Here is a 15,736-nt window from a genome sequence, read left to right on the forward strand (position 1 = left end):
TTTACACTTTTTACTTGGGCGTGGGTTTGTTTGTAATGAAAATAGTGAAAGAAGTAAACATGTTCATAACATAATTTTTACTTGTATTATATTGATGGCAGCTTGAGATAAAATTGTGAATTGTTTTGGCAAACATTGGGGTAAACGCAAAGAAAATTTTAATGAATTATTTTGAATTTTTAAAGCTTAAAACGCTCACTACTTGTCTCAAACTGTAAGTTCTAGTTCAGTTCTAGTTCAGTTCTAGTTCAGTTCTAGTTCAGTTCTAGTTCAGTTCTAGTTCAGTTCTAGTTCAGTTCTAGTTCAGTTCTAGTTCAGTTCTAGTTCAGTTCTAGTTCAGTTCTAGTTCAGTTCTAGTTCAGTTCTAGTTCAGTTCTAGTTCAGTTCTAGTTCAGTTCTAGTTCAGTTCTAGTTCAGTTCTAGTTCAGTTCTAGTTCAGTTCTAGTTCAGTTCTAGTTCAGTTCTAGTTCAGTTCTAGTTCAGTTCTAGTTCAGTTCTAGTTCAGTTCTAGTTCAGTTCTAGTTCAGTTCTAGTTCAGTTCTAGTTCAGTTCTAGTTCAGTTCTAGTTCAGTTCTAGTTCAGTTCTAGTTCAGTTCTAGTTCTAGTTCAGTTCTAGTTCAGTTCTAGTTCAGTTCTAGTTCAGTTCTAGTTCAGTTCTAGTTCAGTTCTAGTTCAGTTCTAGTTCAGTTCTAGTTCAGTTCTAGTTAAGTTCTAGTTCAGTTCTAGTTCAGTTCTAGTTCAGTTCTAGTTCAGTTCTAGTTCAGTTCTAGTTCAGTTCTAGTTCAGTTCTAGTTCAGTTCTAGTTCAGTTCTAGTTCAGTTCTAGTTCAGTTCTAGTTCAGTTCTAGTTCAGTTCTAGTTCAGTTCTAGTTCAGTTCTAGTTCAGTTCTAGTTCAGTTCTAGTTCAGTTCTAGTTCAGTTCTAGTTCAGTTCTAGTTCAGTTCTAGTTCAGTTCTAGTTCAGTTCTAGTTCAGTTCTAGTTCAGTTCTAGTTCAGTTCTAGTTCAGTTCTAGTTCAGTTCTAGTTCAGTTCTAGTTCAGTTCTAGTTCAGTTCTAGTTCAGTTCTAGTTCAGTTCTAGTTCAGTTCTAGTTCAGTTCTAGTTCAGTTCTAGTTCAGTTCTAGTTCAGTTCTAGTTCAGTTCTAGTTCAGTTCTAGTTCAGTTCTAGTTCTAGTTCAGTTCTAGTTCAGTTCTAGTTCAGTTCTAGTTCAGTTCTAGTTCAGTTCTAGTTCAGTTCTAGTTCAGTTCTAGTTCAGTTCTAGTTCAGTTCTAGTTCAGTTCTAGTTCAGTTCTAGTTCAGTTCTAGTTCAGTTCTAGTTCAGTTCTAGTTCAGTTCTAGTTCAGTTCTAGTTCAGTTCTAGTTCAGTTCTAGTTCAGTTCTAGTTCAGTTCTAGTTCAGTTCTAGTTCAGTTCTAGTTCAGTTCTAGTTCAGTTCTAGTTCAGTTCTAGTTCAGTTCTAGTTCAGTTCTAGTTCAGTTCTAGTTCAGTTCTAGTCTAGTTCAGTTCTAGTCTAGTTCAGTTCTAGTCTAGTTCAGTTCTAGTCTAGTTCAGTTCTAGAAATGCAAAAATCTTAAAATTCTATCAAAATGTCAAACGCACAAACAACTTAAAGTAATTAGTTCAAGGCTAAACTAATTATTTTTCAAATGTTATATATTTTACCAATAAATATGCAAATAAAAGCCCGTCAATAAATAACAGAAATACTTCAAAGAAAATTCCTAAAATTTTATCAATGACAGTTGATGGTTTATTTATTTTATTCATACACATTATTGCTGAAAATTTTTGCGAAAAAAACAATATAATTGAAAAAATAAGAACTAAAATAACTAAAAATGGGTCAAACATATTGCTGGCTCTAGAGCATGTGGAGATGATGTTTTAGATTAAAATTTCATAATAATTTATTAATAATAAAACAATGCAGTATATAAGTGAATGTGTTGATTTGTATAATAATGATTGATAACCTTAAGTGTTAATTATTTGTATAAAAAAAAGTATAAAAATAAGTAAAAAACAGATTTGTCAGAAGTGGGATTCGAACCCACGCCTACAGAGTAGACTGCGACCTGAACGCAGCGCCTTAGACCACTCGGCCATCCTGACTGTTGGAAACTGGCTGACAAAACTGTAATAAAAGCTACTTAGAGGTTAATTAAATAGCACAGCTATTTTTAGATTTTTAATTGCAACAAAAAAAATTCTTATATATTTTTTTAATACTTAAAAGAAAAGAACAAAACGAATTATTTTGTTTATATTCAAATTTATTTTGTTTATGAAAAGAATAATTTTGTTTTTGAAATTTTTAAGGCAGAGTTCTAATGGGAATTTATGCTAAGAGAAATAAATATCCCGTATTGTCTAGTGGTTAGGATATCCGGCTCTCACCCGGAAGGCCCGGGTTCGATTCCCGGTACGGGAAGATTTGTTTTTTTGAGTGTCTAGGTTTATCAAAGATTCTAAAGAATTAAAAAGGTAATGATGGTTTTAATCATTCTGTTGACAAAAACATAACTCTTGCTACAAGATTTGCTGATGTATCAGACATATGATTTGTTGTATATTTGTTTGACAAATCGGTTTGAATTGTTAAAGCATTAAGGTTAAATGCTGCTGGCTTAATTTTCAAGTATTTAGTTCTAATATTTATTTTAAAACTTTATTACTTATTTGTTTTGTCATTTCAAAGAACTTTTTTCATAGTTTATACAAGTTACAGGGGAAAAATGTTAAGAATTTTCTATTCATTGATTTAAATTAAATTTAACCTTACAATTTTTATAATACATACTTACTTACTTGAATAATATTTAATTAAATTCTATTTTCAAATATGGTATTTCTAATATCATTAACAATTTATAGAAAAATAAATATATTTATTAATAATCATTTAAATACAATACCATATTTATTATGTAAAATATACCTACACTCTTGTACTAAATGATTGAAATTATTTATATTTTTTCTCATTTAATATTTTATCTTTTTTGCTGAAAACGCACCCGTAAAATAAATACATAAATGTTCATATCAACTTTATTTAATTTTTTTAGTTTTGTTGCTTCGACATTTGTTTAGATAATTTTTGTAAATGAACAATTTGATTTGTGCAAATCACGACCAGTTTTACAGAAACAGCAACAGAAGAAAAAAAAACTGCAAATGACATGACGTTTTAATCAATTGAAGTTGTAATTAAAGCCTCCTTATCTTATGTACTTGTACAAATATTTTAATTACCAGTTAAGCTTTAACAGAGTTTTAAAGGAACTCATTTTTATTAATATTAGAAATAATAAAAATATTTAAATGTAATCTTCACATTTTTCATTTGCGAGCGGAGTCGATATAGCCATATCCGTATTTCCTTCTGTCTGTTGAAATTAGCTTTCCGCAGCCCCCAAATAACCTACATGAATGATTGATACATCAATATATCCGCTATAGTTCAACTTAGATTGCTATTTAAAATCGAGAAAATCGGGCCACAAATGGCTGAGATATAAGCAAAAAACAGCGACTACTTTTTTTATTGAAAAATGTTTTTCTCAAAAATAATAATTTTTAAAATTTATCTTAAAATATACTTTGCCAAAGCCGTATTATATTCGGCTCTTACATCCATTTTCTCAATCTCTGGTTATCATTTTTCGTAACGATATACTTCCAATTAATAAAATGTTTGCTTGAGAACTGTCAGTATTTCGTCACGATAAAAAATAGCCAGAGATTGAGAAAATGGGGGTTACTTGTTTTTATTTATTTTAAGTAACAAAATTCCTGTATAATAATTTGTTATAATTGGGATGCAAAGATTGATGCCTACCTAATAATGATGGCTTAAAATTTTCTTTCAATAATTCTATAGTTCAAAATTGGTAGATAGAGTAGAATTTTTTTAATTCACTTAAATGCAAAGTGTAATTCTGCAAAAATTTGAATACCTCAACGATTGTCAGAAGTGGGATTTGAACCCACGCCTACAGAGTAGACTGCGACCTGAACGCAGCGCCTTAGACCACTCGGCCATCCTGACTGTTGGTGACCGGTTGGCAAATGCATCATTTATTATATAAGAGATAACGATATTTTTGTTTTTCCGATAACGGGATTAAAATGTTATTTTAAGGATAACCAACATTTAAAAAAAATAAAAAACTGACTTATTTAAAGCCACATTTAAAAAAAAAACTAACGTTTTGAAACTTGGATTGAAAATTTAATTTTGATATCCTTCACCATGAGTGGCAAGGGTATATACATATAAGTTTGTCATTCCGTTTGTAATTTCTACATTTTTCATTTGCGACCCCACATAAATAATATATTGTTAGGTTTTAATTTTTTCAAAACGTTGGTTTATTTCGTTTAAATAAACCGGATACTTTTGATTGCAAATAAAAGCTGTTTATTAGTTTCAAAAATTGTAACAACTCTTTATTTATTTAAAATGTACAACAGCAGAATTAAATAGTCACTCAATACACGTTTATAAATTCTCAGAAATACAGACACACTTTATAATTTACACGAATTCACTTGAAAAACACAGCACTCAGTTGATGTTTATTCGAAAAGCGTCTCTGATAAACTCACTAACGACTGCAACCTCTGCCACTATTTATAACACTGCCATCTGCACTCTAGATTGTTCTTTAACTGTCAGAGCTCGTATCTTCGAAGGCTAGAGCTTTCGAATACACACGCCATCTCTGGTGCACTTTCTACAATGTCCTTAAGTATCAAAACTCGAATATTCGAATTCGAAAATTCGAAAAAAAATACGAGTCGCAGCAAACATTCAGCGTTCCCATACTTATGATCAATGATCAACTCAAAGCTATTATTCAATGTTAATAATGTCCACAGATATGTTACAGTTCCTATAACAGCACTGTTATTTGACAGCATTAGGTTACTTTTAAATCAGCCGTTAAAATCGTTATATTTGAATTCAAGTACAATTTCGTAACAATATATATTCTGGAATGTTATACATAACGTAGTCGATATAGCCATGTCCGTCTGTATGTTGAAATCAACTTTCCATAGCCCCCATATAACTTACATACGGGAATCATACATCAATATATCCCCTATATTTAAAATCGAGAAAATCGGGCAACAATGAAAAAAACCAGGACAACGTCGATTTTTTACCTATTTTTGATCTACATATATCTTGATTACTAAGTCATTAATATAGACTATATGGTTATATGATGATAGATATTTCAAAAACGACATATATAAAGCCATAGTAAGTCGGACCTACATTGGGTCAAAATAGGGAAATGTAGTTTTTAACTCAAATTCTTTTTTTTTCACGAAAAAAATTTTATCATACAATTTTTTCCACTAATAAAAAAAATTTTGTAAAAAATTAAAAAAAAAAAATTAAAAATATTCGAAAGAAAATTTTTAATTTAAACCCGAAGCGAAAGATCGTATGTGAAGCACGGCCAAACAGCCTAATCGACAACACAGGCACTGTTGTCAGATAATTTTGGTATAAAATCGTCAAAATTGGACTAAAAAATCGTCAAAATCGGCAAAATATTTTTGAAATCGGAAAAAATAAAAATAAAAATACCTATTTTTTTGTGAAATTTGTCAGTTTTTTTAGCAAAAAAATTAAAAATCCTAAATAAAAAAATCACATATTTAATTTATATATTATTTATATTATAATTTATAGGTATAGACATCCTTCAAGTAACTGTTTATATAAACGTTTTAATATTTTTATTAATTTGTCTTGGCTAAATATTCGTTCCGCATATATTGGCGCGGCTAAAAATTAAAAATTTAACAATTTTTTTTTCCAAAATCTAACAAACATTTTTCATTTTGATTCATTAAATTATTAAAATTCATTATTGGCTGCCTCCAAATTACTTCCGAACACCACATTTACTAGGAAACTACGGTTCTTCCGGTCAGGGAACATAACGTCTTATTGACGCAACAGTTCCTTCTGGGATGTTACCGGAGGAGTCATCCAAACTTCAACATCACACAGTTGGAGTATCTCCCGAGGCATGTCAGAAAGGACCTTAGAAAATACGAGGAGAGATTTATGTGCAGGATCCATTTGATCGAAGCTCGTATATGACAGTTTTGAACGACATTCATAGAGACGCCATAAATTACGCGGTAGCAGGATACCGTATGAATGTCGTATTTGGAGGTCACCCAGCACCGATAGCAGTCGTCGAGAAGATTCTGCCGCTTAAAACAAGAGTTGTTCTGGCACAACTAAGATCAGGATGGAGCAACAGGCTTAATGCTTTCTGATCCCGCAAAGACCGTGCCGTCCTAAACTTATGCCTAGCATGTGGTCAGGGTCCTCATAACAACCTACACATATTCAACGGTCCAGCCAACCCTACTTCACTACGACCAGTGAATTTATGGACCCACCCAGTGGAAGTAGCACTATTACGTGGACTTGATCTATATGCAGAACCACCTGATTAAATATTGTAAAAATGTGTACGCTTCTACAACAACAACATTTTGTATTTGATGGGACCAACAGGGTCATATCTCTTGTGAGCTGCTGTAATCTGACTAGACCATCACAGAGAACCTGTACCGAACACAACTAATTCTTATGAAGCGAGCATTGGCCGAAATCGCCAAAAAAAAAACGAAAAACATGAAACCGTAATATTCCATCATGACAATGCTATTTGGAATGAAGTGGTTAGGAAGTTTTAACTCACACGCTTTATAGTTCAAACCGTGCCTTGTCCGACTACTATTTGTTTCGATCCATCCAAATTCTCTCTCTGGTATACGCTTCACTTTGGAACACAATATCCGATATTGGCTTGATTCGTTCTTGGGCTCAAAAGATGAGCAGTTCTTTTGGTTCGGAATCCATATGTTGCCAGAAGAAAGATGGGAAAAGGTCATATCTATCTTTGAATAAATTTATATTGTACAAATGTTTCGAAATAAAATCTAAAAATTTAAAAAAAATCCCTCATTTTTAAGTTATACACCCAGTATAACAAATTATTGCTGATGGAAATAGAACAAGTAAGAGTGCTATATTCGGCTGTGCCGAATCTTATATACCCTTCACCAAATTATACTTAAAAATTTTAAATTTTAAACAAAATTTAATTTTTTTTCAGTTGTTTTTTTTAATTTTTTGGAAAAAAAATTTTTTCGATTGTAATTTTAAATTTCTTAAATTTAATTTTTTTTTAAATTTAAAAAAATTTTTTTTTTAAAAAAAAAAAAATTCGGTTTGAAATATTTGTTTTCCTATTTTGACCCATTGTAGGTCCAACTTACTATGGTCTTATATACGTCGTTGCAAATGTCTTTGAAATATCTATCATTAGATATCCATATTGTCTATATTAATGTCTCAGTAATCCAGATATACAGTGGTGGCCACCAATTTAAGACAAATATTTGAATTGTTTTCATCAACTGAATTTTAAGTGCGATAGAGCCAAAATAAAAGGACCTCTAAGGGTATGAAATTTATTATTAATGTTTCTAGTTTCTGAAAATTGTTTGGAAAAATCGGTAAAACATATATGGACAAAGATATGTGGAAATACATTGACCCACCTCAGCGAACATCAGCTGTTAATAACATGATATGACTGAAACTAATGGAACTAAAAATACGAAATTTGGTCCGAATATTTTATAATAATAAAATTATAATGATATAAATGTGAGAAAATATGTTTATTTAAAAAAAAAAAATTTTGGTCAAGTTGTAGAAAAATTTCATGTGTTCATGGTGAATATGTATGAATTGACACAGTCGAATAAAACACACTTGTGTGTTAAAACAGTCCTCATGCATACATATTTGTGGAAATATTTGAAAAAATAATTGACAATTACATGGAATTTAGCAAACAATTTTTGTCTTAAATTCCTGGCCACCACTGTAGGTCAAAAATCGAGGTTGACTTGGTTTTTTCCTCATATCTCAGCCATTTGTGGACCGATTTTGCTGATTTTTAATAGCAAAATTTTCGAAAGCATGTCTGACTGAATTATTGAAGATTTGGATCCCGAAGATATCTGGGGTCTTCAGAAAATTGATTGCAACAGACAGACAGACGGACATGGCTTAATCGACTCCGCTATCTATAAGGATCCAGAATATATATACTTTATAGGGTCGGAAATGAAAAATGTAGAAATTACAAACGGAATGACAAACTTATATATACCCTTCTCACGAAGGTGAAGGGTATACAAATTATAATTTTTAATTTTTCGATTATAATCGATTCATACAATTAACTTTCTAGACATTAACTTTCTGTGTGATCATAGATGGAGTAACTAATCGTAATTTGTTACCGATAACCAAAATACTGTTGCCGCTATTCTATATAATGGGTCTTCCAATAGTTTTATCAAAATGAGTGTTCTCTTCTGACCCTTATTTTATTCAAAAACTCAAAATGAGGCGTATTTCGATAATTATCGAAAAAATACAAATATTTGTTAACATTTTGAAAGAACTAAAGGTCAGATTTTCAAAATTTTTTAAAGAATTATGACAAAACATAACCTAATTCAAAATGAGTGCTGAAAAACCTATAGCTCAAGTATTTTGTCAGCTTCAATAGTTTTGTTGCATAGCATAAAAGGATAATTCTTCAAATGTTTGAATAAAACAATTAATTAATTTGTTTTTAACAACAAATTAATTAAATAATCATAAAAAAACATATTAAACTTTTATTAAATGAAACAGCCTTTTGAGCAGCCTTTTGAGGCATTGATTGTCATTATAACCGCCTTGGTTAAAATTATTCCTGTTATCTCTCTTCATTCTTTAACAATTAACTATTATTTAAAAAATTAAATAAAAAATTTTCCCGTACCGGGAATCGAACCCGGGCCTTCCGGGTGAGAGCCGGATATCCTAACCACTAGACAATACGGGATACTTAAACAGAGAGCATAATATTTTACTTAAATAAAAATGCTAAAAATAATTTGTTTGCTTACCTATACAATTTAAGGAAATAAATATTTTGCAAATTAGAAAAGGAAAAAATAAATAAATTTGCTACAATTTAAATTGTTGCATGAAAATCTTAAGTATTTTTCATATCAATTAAAAAATTTTATTTTTCTTAAGTGTTTCATACAACAGATTTAAAAATGTGGACGTTTCTAAATAAGAAATTTTTAAATTATTTAAAAGCTAAATGGTCTTTGGGGGGATTTGGAAGAGAGCAGAAAAATGAAAATTATTGTAAATATAAAAAATAAATGAAGAGATTTTTGCTTTAATTTTTTTAAGGAATTTTGTGTAAGTTACATAAAAAATATTTAAAATTTTAGAATAATTAAAAAAAAAATTAAAAAAATTGATTTTCCCGTACCGGGAATCGAACCCGGGCCTTCCGGGTGAGAGCCGGATATCCTAACCACTAGACAATACGGGATATTTAAAAACGAATGGCAAAAAGCTTAATAAAAACCTCAACCACCACTAACAAATGTATTAATAAGTATTCTATGTAGAACAAAACATTAACCTAATACACATTTACATATATCACATTTTAAAGCAAACCTTGACTCGTATGACTGAATATTTTCTCGTGATTTAATATTTTCATTTGTTTTTTTTTTATTTTCCATTGCAGTGATACCCCCAGCCAAAGGCTAACGATCTTGAAATTTTGTAAAATTAATACACAATGTGTGTAAAGTAATCGACATAAAAGGTAAATCATGAAATACATTTATCAGCCAGAGAAATATACATAAACACACAAATAAAAAATTGTAATTAACAATTCACCAACGTACAATTAAAAGCCCACGCAAAGAAAAACAGATTTACAAAAACAGTTTGTTTAAACATTTTTCTGTATTTATTTATTTGCTGCAATTAGTGTCGTTATTTCGTGTTAAAATACTAAAATTACTCAAACACAAAAGTATTGTCAGCCAAGTTCATTGTGTGTATGAATAATACACACAAAAAATTAAATAATATTACAAAAACTGAAAGAAAAAAAGCAATTTTAAATGCCAGCCGGTGATTTTTGTTTTCATCTTATCATCATCAACCACAAATGAGTAAAAAAAATTAAAAGAAAAAATACTATAATTTGCAAGCTTAATAAATTACCAGCGGCAAACAAAAGGTGAAAAGCGCATTTCTGCAATTTGAAAAAAAAAACAGCAGTCAAACGTTCCTCTCTATACAGCTCTTAGCAAACCAGCAATTGGTCAGCCAGTCAGTTAGACCGCAAAACTTATTAAACAGTCGCTGCCATTGTATTCTTGACTGCGGCGTCATTTATCTTGATAATGATAGAATCTCTTGTTAACAACAAAATGAGCCAGCCAGCAGCCCAGCCAGTCAGCCATCTGAATGTTTAGATGTTTTGAAAAGTTCGGCAAATACTTGTACAAAAAGTGCCAAATGCAATTTATACAAAAACTAAGCAAAACAAAAACTTTATATAGACAATAAAAGTGGGTCAAAACTGCAAAGTGTGTGCTTTAGCAGTTTGAAGGCGTTAAAATTTTGAAATTATATAAAATCGATTTTTTTCTTTGTGTAAAAATTAAACAAAGGAAATCATTGTTTTATGAAAAATAAAACAAACAATTGCAAAAGGGACCTGATGACCATAGTGAAAATAAAATTAAAATTAGTCATTATTTGACGCAATGAACATCTGTGATATTTCAAGGATGGAAAAGTTTATGATCTCACTTTTGTTGATTATATTTCATATTTAAAAGTACCGTGGTACTACCGCGACTCTTTCAAAAATGTCTACAGAATTTTTCATTGAAATTGAGAACATTATACATGATATTTAGAAAATTCCAAATGAAATTGAGAATTTCCATTTCAAATTGAGAAAATTCCAAATGAAATTGGGAAAATTCTAATTGAAATTAAGAAAATTCCAAATGAAATTGAGAAAATTTTATTTTACTCTTCATAAATAAATATTATAATATACATTAAACAAAAAACATATGTACACAGTCTTATTGACCAACAGGCATATCTTGCAATTCCAAGGCGCTTTAGTGGAATGTTGTATAGCTCTACTGCAATATCCATTAGTTATACTGGACTTGGAATCTTTAATTAATTCTTGAAGATAAAAATCCTCTGCTCTCCTACATTAGGAGGATTTACGGTTGGTATATTCATCATTGACTTCACAATACTTTTTATTTTGGACCAAATTATTTCAATAGAGTTAAGCATTGGTGAATAGGGACTCAATGGTAAAAGTGTTGCTGGAGAGTTGTCGAAAATTTCACATAAACGACTGTGGCAAGGGGCATTGACACATACCAAAACGAGTTCAGATAACTGATTACCCAACACTTGCTATCAATACTTTTGACCCATTCGTTTGCGCTTTCGGCAGTGAACGAACCTCTGCGACTATCCATTTAATAATGCCTGTGGTACCAATTGCATCTATCAGGTGGATGTCGGCGCCACGGGAAGTAGGTATCGAAAGAACTGTTCGGGATCCAACACGAGTCTCTCTATCCAGACAACATCATTCCACATCTGATATAATCGTTAATTTTGTTTTTTTTTAGTTTAAAATAATTTATATAATTGAGGGATTCACACGGTCTTCTATTATGTCGTATTGTCATAATGTCGTAAAATATTTTTTTAGCTTAAACAAATTATTGTTGTGTTGCAAACAAAAAAAGTGTTATTTTATAATAAACCAATAAACATAGTACAAAAAAGTCTTATTAGTTTATAACTTTTTTGTTTGAAAGCCAACAAAAATTTGTTTCTCAAATGTTTCTCAATTTTATTTAGAATTTTCCTAATTTCATTTGGAATTTTCTCAATTTCATTTGGAATTTTTTCAATTTAAAAATTGAATTTCTCAATTTCATTTGGAATTTTCTCAATTTCAAACGGAACTTCTCAATTTCAATTGGAATTTTCTCAATTTAAAATGGAAATTCTCAATTTCATTTGGAATTTTCTCAATTTCAATGAAAAATGGTGTAGTATTTTATAAAAAAAGACAAATTTACGAATTCATATGGATTCAGAATGATTTGCTGCTTGATATAGGCATGTCCGTTCATGTCGTTATTAAGTTTTCTTTTAATTTCACTACATTGAAAAGAAGATAGACAAGTAAATGCAAAATCCCACTCATTGCAAAGAAGCTGAACCCATTTGGGTGATACAAAGATGATAATTTAAATCCTGTTTATTTTATGGCTTGATTTTGTGCCTAAAGAGTTTTTCATCTTTTCTGGCACGCTAACAACGATTTCCATACCAGAACTACGCTAATATGAAGATAATTTAAATGTTAGTATTCTGGCCATGAAAAAGTACCATTTCAATATTATTTTGATAACAAACATAAATTTCATATTCCATTCCTGCTTTCAATATTTTCTAATAGTCTGATCCCTGAAAAGCCTAAAATGAAGGGTATACGTTTGAATGGGGACCTCTCAGTATTCCTAACAAATCACAGCAGTTGCCAGTTGGCCGGTGTCCTGACTCCTCTTCTTCCTCGTTCAAATAGATTCTGCAGTAGTCAATGTAGGGAATATCTTTATGCTATGTTCACACTTGGGCTTTTAAACGCGTTTAAGCAAAATTTTGATTAAGTTAATCAAAGCCGTTCACATTACATTTGAGATGATTAAGTTGACACTAAAATGATTATGTTGGCAAATAAAAAACAAAAACAAGTGATTAACAAATCATTTAAATGTATGGATAATCATCTCGATTTTGAAGTGATTAGATCTAAATCACGTTTGAGATGATTAACTCTGCAAATGTGAACATAGTATTAGGCTACTAAAAAGTGAGTGTCGGATCAGTTTCGACTAGGCAAGTTTCCTCTCATTTCGACCAAATGAATTTGGTTAGTTAGGTCTGCGAATTATTTTCATAAGGAGCCAATCTTTTCAGACTTTTAATTTCTTCGAATACCCTGACATCCATAACAATCTGACTTGATGTCGTCCAAACAAATATTGAATGTAAACGAGTTTACATCTCGAATTCACCACACAAGAATTGAGGGTTCTGTTCAGCTAGCAACTAGCAATACATTTATAAGATAATCTGAGAAATATCGAGGGTTCAAGGTGATTTCGCAACCAGTTCCCTCATCAGCTTTCGAGCCGTGTATAAAGACTGATATTACATTATAACGAATAAGAGAATTTGCTGCTCAGTTGTCTCTGTTTGGCTTTATCTAAATTAATTTGTGCAACTCTAAAGGTTTTGCCTCCTATCATTCCTATGATGGCACTATCCGACTTCCAAATTCGTAAGGATGAAGTGCAGTATGTTATTAAGGGCAGCTAACTCTAGAATAAATAGGCTCCACTTGTGATCGCTGGTTAATAGGAGGCCGAGGAAAGTGATTGCCTCAGCTTCAACCAGATCATTTAGTTGTACGTTTGAAGTAATCCAACCTGATGTCTGTCTCCGTCAGAAGTTCCTACCATCTCCGACTTTCATAGTTGTACGGTTAATATCCAGTATTTTATTAAGAACAGTTAACTCTAGCATTGTCTCTAGACATCATACCAGTAATGGGAAGACATTTTAGGATATTTTAAAGAACCCTAGAGGAGTGTCTGTTTAAAATTTAAACAGACACTCCTCTGTGGTTCCTTTGGGATCCCTGGTTAATAGGGAGTCGAGGAGAGGAAAGTGAGTTATCAACCAGAACATTTAGTTGCAAGTATGAAGTTATCGAACCGTCTCTGACAGATCCGCCTTCTTCTCTTCTTCATCATGACAACTTCTACATAAGTCATTACTTGGGAGTTTCAATCGGGAGCATGCACACAGAACAGGCAGTGGACAGTGATCACTGACACCACATTTCGTAGACCGACGTACCAAAGACATACTGGCCTTGTCTTCGATCGTACAGTCTGTTCATAATCATGGAGTCTCCAATGCTGTTATCGTTTGCACGATGTAAATGCTACGCAACTCAATGGGTCAGTCTCATCATTCAAAAGGAAGACTCCAATTTTTGCCAATAAATCCACATACAGTTTCCAAAGACACCAAAGTCTCGGCACCAGGATAATTTCCACATCTTCGATTTCGAGCAATTATTGATGAATGGTTTTCATTGGAGGGATTTTATGTTACCAGTCCGTCTACCCATGATCGACACATTACACACCGAACAGGCAGTGGTCAGTGTGCTACCATATTCCGTAGTCAAGCAGTCCGATTATTTTTTATCAGTATTGCTGACGACAGTCATGTCTAGGACATATTAGCCTTGCCGACGATCATAAAGTCTGTACATAATCACAAACTATTTCCTAGATCTCTTTCGCAATATGAAAGCGCATATCAATCGATCAGCCTCATCATTCAAGAGCGAGATTTCCCTTCTGACCAGTGAACCTGCAACACAATTTCTAGAACTTGTTGATGCCCCGGTACCCGGAACTAACAATATGAAGCATTCACAACCCCCTTCGATTTCGAGCCAGCTGTCTTAAATGCATTTTCATGGGGAGAGTGTATGTCTCCAGTCTGTATATCCATGATCGAAACATTAAATCCACTGTCGTTGAATGACATGGGCTTAAAATAATCAATAACGATCTGCCCATAACATGTAATCTGGGTGGTTTAATTTACGGAATCTTGTTGTTTCTGGTACAGAGTACCAGAGAGATGATCATGCCCTCAAATCGCTCGTGCTGAATGTCCAATATAGCATGAGACTGTAGCGCAGTCTTCTTTAAACCACATTGGTATTGGTATCGTCCCAAATTCGAAAATTTTGTTTGATGACGTACCCATTCATCAAGAAATATGCCTCACCGTAAAATGGGCGAAGTGCGCGGTATGTTGACCGAACAGAACATCCATTTTGATAAAATGATTTTACCATTTGCATATTCATCCATGGTGATTTGGTGAAACAAACTGAATAAATGACAGCCAAATCGATAGATGTAGCTTCAACATTAAAGTTCGAATTTCCCTATGGGAAGATCTTATAACTGTACTATTTTTGAGCAGCCTTTTGAGGCATTGATTGTCATTATAACAGCCTTGGGGATAATTATTCCTGTTATTACTCTTAATTTTTTATCAATTAACAATTATGTATTTAAAAAATTAAATAAAAAAAATTTCCCGTACCGGGAATCGAACCCGGGCCTTCCGGGTGAGAGCCGGATATCCTAACCACTAGACAATACGGGATACTTATATCACAAGCAAATTGTTGTACTTAAATTGTTATTCTATAAATAGAATTCTATATTACAGTTTTTTAACGTCCAGGTTTGAATCATATTTTATCCAAAGAAATTCTGATTTTCCTTTACAAAAGTACATATTAAATAAATGAAAAAACACGAGAAATTTAAATTTTCATTATTAAAGAGTGCGTCATTAAAGGCTGAAAATTAGTAAATATTATATTTAAATAACACCAATATAAGTACAAATTCAAACTAAGTTTTAAACACCTGTTTAAGGATTTGGACTTGAAATTTTGGTTGGTTTAATTCGGAATACAAATATTGACTACAAATTTTGTATTTGATTTATTTTTTCTGTTAAAAATTATTGTAAAATCACTAAATAATTAAAGAAATTGTTTGGATATTCAAGCAATCCGACCATAATTTTAGGCCAAATAATGTTAAATGGATTTTAATACCTTTTTCGCTTAAACCATACAA

The 15,736-nt window shown here is 31.6% G+C and overlaps 1 protein-coding gene and 6 non-coding genes across 12 annotated transcripts in view; 2 read left to right on the forward strand and 5 right to left on the reverse strand.

Annotated features, from left to right (window-relative positions):
* Positions 1-15,736, forward strand: part of Sarm (sterile alpha and armadillo motif) — a 199,581-nt gene that overhangs the window by 10,897 nt on the left and 172,948 nt on the right. For 5 of the 6 annotated variants that reach the window (XM_065502917.1, XM_065502919.1, XM_065502925.1 and 2 more), the window contains exon 1: positions 9,664-9,744. The exons of the other annotated variant lie outside the window; for it this stretch is intronic. The gene's annotated coding sequence lies outside the window, so the exon portion shown is untranslated. Of the gene's footprint in view, positions 1-9,663; positions 9,745-15,736 lie in introns of those variants that run through there. 6 annotated transcript variants of the gene reach the window in all.
* TRNAL-CAG (transfer RNA leucine (anticodon CAG)) lies at positions 2,028-2,110 on the reverse strand. The gene has a single exon. It is a non-coding gene; the product is annotated as a tRNA-Leu (tRNA).
* TRNAE-CUC (transfer RNA glutamic acid (anticodon CUC)) lies at positions 2,358-2,429 on the forward strand. Its single transcript has one exon. It is a non-coding gene; the product is annotated as a tRNA-Glu (tRNA).
* Positions 3,967-4,049, reverse strand: TRNAL-CAG (transfer RNA leucine (anticodon CAG)). The gene has a single exon. It is a non-coding gene; the product is annotated as a tRNA-Leu (tRNA).
* Positions 8,881-8,952, reverse strand: TRNAE-CUC (transfer RNA glutamic acid (anticodon CUC)). Its single transcript has one exon. It is a non-coding gene; the product is annotated as a tRNA-Glu (tRNA).
* Positions 9,388-9,459, reverse strand: TRNAE-CUC (transfer RNA glutamic acid (anticodon CUC)). Its single transcript has one exon. It is a non-coding gene; the product is annotated as a tRNA-Glu (tRNA).
* TRNAE-CUC (transfer RNA glutamic acid (anticodon CUC)) lies at positions 15,180-15,251 on the reverse strand. Its single transcript has one exon. It is a non-coding gene; the product is annotated as a tRNA-Glu (tRNA).

This window comes from Calliphora vicina, chromosome 3, assembly GCF_958450345.1.
Source record: "Calliphora vicina chromosome 3, idCalVici1.1, whole genome shotgun sequence".
Taxonomy (NCBI): domain Eukaryota; kingdom Metazoa; phylum Arthropoda; class Insecta; order Diptera; family Calliphoridae; genus Calliphora; species Calliphora vicina.